This window comes from Lontra canadensis, unplaced genomic scaffold (genome assembly GCF_010015895.1).
Source record: "Lontra canadensis isolate GAN:19392208 unplaced genomic scaffold, GSC_riverotter_1.0 scaffold77, whole genome shotgun sequence".
Lineage (NCBI taxonomy): Eukaryota > Metazoa > Chordata > Mammalia > Carnivora > Mustelidae > Lontra > Lontra canadensis.
The window spans coordinates 6449938-6454478 of NW_022631071.1; the positions used below are offsets into that span (position 1 = coordinate 6449938).

At 35.5% G+C, this 4541-nt stretch overlaps 1 pseudogene; it reads right to left on the reverse strand.

The window, feature by feature from the left end:
• Positions 1-3842: 3842 nt before the first annotated feature.
• LOC116881805 lies at positions 3843-4245 on the reverse strand (annotated as a pseudogene).
• Between the last annotated feature and the right edge of the window lie 296 nt (positions 4246-4541).

The following is a 4541-nucleotide window of genomic DNA, read 5'->3' on the forward strand; positions in this document are numbered from 1 at the left end:
GAGTTAATACTTATTCTTCTCAAACTATATCAAAAGATAAAAATAGAAAGAAACTTTCCAAATTCATTCTAGGAGGCCAACATTACCCCAATACCAAAAATAAAGACTCCACTAAAAAAGATATTAAAGGCCAATATACCTGATGAACCCAGATGCATAAATTCTCAATAAAATACTAGCAAATGAAATCCAATAGTACTGTAAAAGAGTCATTCACCGCGATCAAGTGGGATTCATCCCTGGGCTACAAGGGTGGTTCAATATCACTAATCAATCAACATGATAAACCACATTAATGAAAGAAAGGAAGAGAATTATATGATCCTTTCAATAGATCCAGAGAAAGCAGTTGACAAAACACACCATCTCTTTACGAAAAAACCCTCAACAGGGTAGAGGTAGGGGAACATACCTCAATGTAATAAAGGCCATATACAAAAAACTGACAACTAATATCATCAATGGGGAGAAAACTGAGAGCATTTCCTCTATGGTCAGGGACAAAACAAGGATGCCCACTCTCACCACTGTTGTTTAACATAGTACTGTAAGTCCTAGCCTCAGCAATCAAAAAACAAACAGAAATAGAAAGCCATCCAAATCAGCAAGTAAGAAGAAATCTCTGACTATTGGCAGATGCCATGATACTCTATACAGCAAGCCCAAAAGATTCCACCAAAAAATTGCTAGAATTGACATGCAAATTCAAAAAAAGTGGCAGAATACAAAATCAATGTACAGAGATCCATTGCATTTCTATACACCAACAATGAAATAGCAGAAAAATAAATCAAAGAATCAATTCCATTTATAATTGCACCAAAAACCATAGATATATGGGAATAAACCTAACCTAAGAGGTAAAAAATCTGTATGCTGAAAACTATGGAACACTGATGCAAAAATTGACAATGACACAAAGAAATGGAAAAATATTCTATGCTTATGGGAAGAATAAATATTGTGGGGGTGCCTGGGTGGCTCAGTGGGTTAAGCCTCTGCCTTCAGCTCAGGTCATGATCCCAGGGTCCTGAGATTGAGCCCCGTATCGGACTTTCTGCTCAGTGGGGAGCCTGATTCCTCCTCTCTCTCTGCCTGCCTCTCTGCCTACTTGTGATCTCTGTCTGTCAAATAAATAAATAAAATCTTTAAAAAATGAGTATTGTGAAAAATGCCATATTAGTCAACACAATCTACACATTTAATGCAATACCTATCAAAATACCAGCAGCACTTCTCAGAGAGCCAGAACAAACAATCCTAAAATTTGTATGGAAGCACAGAAGATCCCAAATATCCAAAGCAATCTTAAAAAGGAAAAGCAAGGCTGGAAGCATGAGAATTCTGGACCTCAAGTTATATTACAAAACTGTAGTGAAGACCGTATGTTACTGGCATAAAAACAGAGACATAGATTAATGGAACAGAATAGAAAATCCAGAAATGAGTCCACAACTACAGGGTCAATTAATCTTCAACAAAACAGGAAAGAATATCCAATAGGAAAAAGACATTCTCTTTAACAAATGGTATCGGGAAAACTGAACAGCTACTTGCAAAGAATAAAATTGGACTGCTTTCTTACATCACACACACACACACATACATACACACACACACACACGCACATAAGTCAAAATGGGTTAAAGACATAAATGTGAGACAGGAACCCATTAAAATCCTAGAGAAGAACTCAGGTAGTAAACTTTGAGTTTGGCTATAGCAACTTCCTTCTAGATATGTCTCCTGAGGCAAGAAAAATAAGAACAAAAATAACATATGGGACTTCATCAAAATTAAAATCTTCTGTACAGTGAAGGAAACAATAAAAGGTAACCTATTAAATAGGGGAAGATATTTGCAAGTGACATATCTGATAAAGGACTAGTATCTAAAATACATAAAGAATATATAAAATTCAACACCCCCAAAACCAAGTATTCTAGTTAATAAATGGGCAGAAGACATGAATGGACATTTTTCCAAAGAAGACATACAGATTACCAACAGACTGATGAAAAGATGCTCAGCATTACTCATTATCAGGGAAATACACAACAAAACTACAATGAGATATCACCTCACACCAGTCAGAATGGGTAAAACTAACAACTCAAGACACAACAAGTGTTGGCAAGGATGTGGAGAAAGGGCAAATATCTTGCACTGTTGGTGGGAATGAAACTGGTGAAGCCACTCTGGAAAAGAGTATGGAGGTTCCTCAAAAAGTTAAAATACAACTACCCTATGATCCAGCAATTGCACTGCTAGGGTTTTACCAAAATGGTACAGAATTGCTAATTGGAAGGGGTGCATGCATCTGATGTTCATAGCAGCATTATCAACAATAGTCAAATTATGGAAAGAACTGAAATGTCCAATCACTGATGAATGGATAAAGAAGAGGTGTGTGTGTGTGTGTGTGTGTGTGTGTGTGTGTGTGTATCTTACTCAAATATAAAAATGAATGAAATCTTGCTATTTGTAATGACAGGGTTGGAGTTAGAAGGTATTATGCTAAGTGAAATAAATCAGTCAGAGGAAGACAAATACCATACAATTTAAATAATATGTGTAAATTAAGGAACAAAACAAATGAACATTGGGGCGAGAAAGAGAAAAACCAAGAAACAGACTCTTAGCTATAGAGAAGAAACTGATGATTACCGGGGGGGGGGGGTAAATTGGTGATGAGATATTAAAGAGGGGTTTGTGATGAGCACTGGGTATTGTATGTAAGTATTGAATTACTATGTTTGACACCTGAAACTAATATTACATTGTACTGACTAACTGGGATTTAAATGAAAACTTGGAAGAAAAAAATTAATTGAAAAATAAAAAAATGTAAATGTGTATTCTTGTTGTGCTCCTTATATTCTGCTTGTTAACACTTTAGAACTCCTAACTTTTTTCCATAGAAAAGGTTTGGTAATTCTTTTGTTGGCAACTCACAGTTTGTTCCTGAAGATTCTTGCCAGAAATCATAAGTACAATACAGTATTAACAGATATCACTATTCCTATGGAAACCTGAAACCTTAAAACTATATTTTGCTGCTGGATAAGGATTCCTGAACTCAGAATGGCATCTTGAAAAAGTTTCAGCTCAAGATTATGATCAATTTTTTTGTGTTGTTATGAAACCTGGTGTGCATTTCTCAGTTTTAAGGTTTGCTTAAAATGTTAAGTGTTTTCTCAAACCCCCTATGCCAGGAAAAGTGTGTTCTATGGTAAAAAAAAAAAAATAATGAGAAAATTCTTTTTGTTTGTTTATTCATCCATCTATCCAAACCCCATTCATTGATTTTTTACATCAGTCATCTGGGAGACTGTAATATGCTAATTGCATTCTTAATATTCAAAGGAGGATATATTACCATATCTGGAATTTCCCAAATTTATTTGTCTACAGAGTATTTTTTATAAAATATGTTATAAGACTATTCTGTGATATATCCAGAATTTTGAAAAAAAAAAGAAACAAAACAGAAAAACAGAATAACTTGATATCTGTTCTTATTCCTCACTTTCCTTCATCTCAAATCCAATTCATCAATATACCTTGTTGTTTCTATTGTCAAAATGGATCTCAAATTTGATCCTTTTTGATCATTTCCTAATACCCTACTACCAAAGGTGGCTCTTTCATGCTAGATTTATCCTCCTTTTGGTATATTCATAGCTTTATTTATCCTCTCCTTGAGACCTTTATTCACATGCCACTTTTTCAGTCCATAGTCCATTTCTCTTTCTTTCTCTCCACCTTATTTACTGTTTGTTTGCTTATTTATAGTTTTATGGTTTTATTAACACAAATATGACATACACATAAGCTGTCTATTAATTTTCTTACCTTTGTAGCCTGACATTGGGATTGGTGACTCTGAGAGCTAGCCTTGCTGCTCTTTCCACAATAGCTTTGCAGTCTTGAAGGAGAAATTGTGAATAATCTCTGCAATGTAAGATTTTTTCACATTATCAGCACTTGAAGCTTCTTGATATTGTGGACTATGAACTTCCATAAGCCACAGAGCATCATGTGCTTTGTTTTCTTCTTGCTTCCTTAACCAATATTGGGCATCATGATCTGACCCTTGAATCTTCTGCACACCATACTCTCAATGCCTCTGGGTTTCTGTCAGTTGTGCCTAAGCTTTATATATCAGCCTGACTGGTGCTGGATGAACTTCTTCATCCTGTTTTTAATGATCTTGGGCTTTACCAGAGGTCTGAGGGTAGCCATGATGCCGAGTAGGAGATGGCTGCCACTTCCATAAGTAGTGCCGAGGAAGAGAGGGACTCCAGACTTTATTTTTAAGCATAGTACTTATGACTATCCAGCACACTATTTTTTTTTGCCTGTTTATCTTGTTATTACCTCTTTTCTCCTACTAGAATATAAACTCTGTGATGGGTAGGGCTTTGTTCCATTTCTTGCTATATCTCCATCATCTAGAAGTGTGCTAGGACATAGTAGGTAGCAAGTAAATATTTACTGAATGAGTGATATAACTGATGCCCCAGATGCCAACAGTAAGA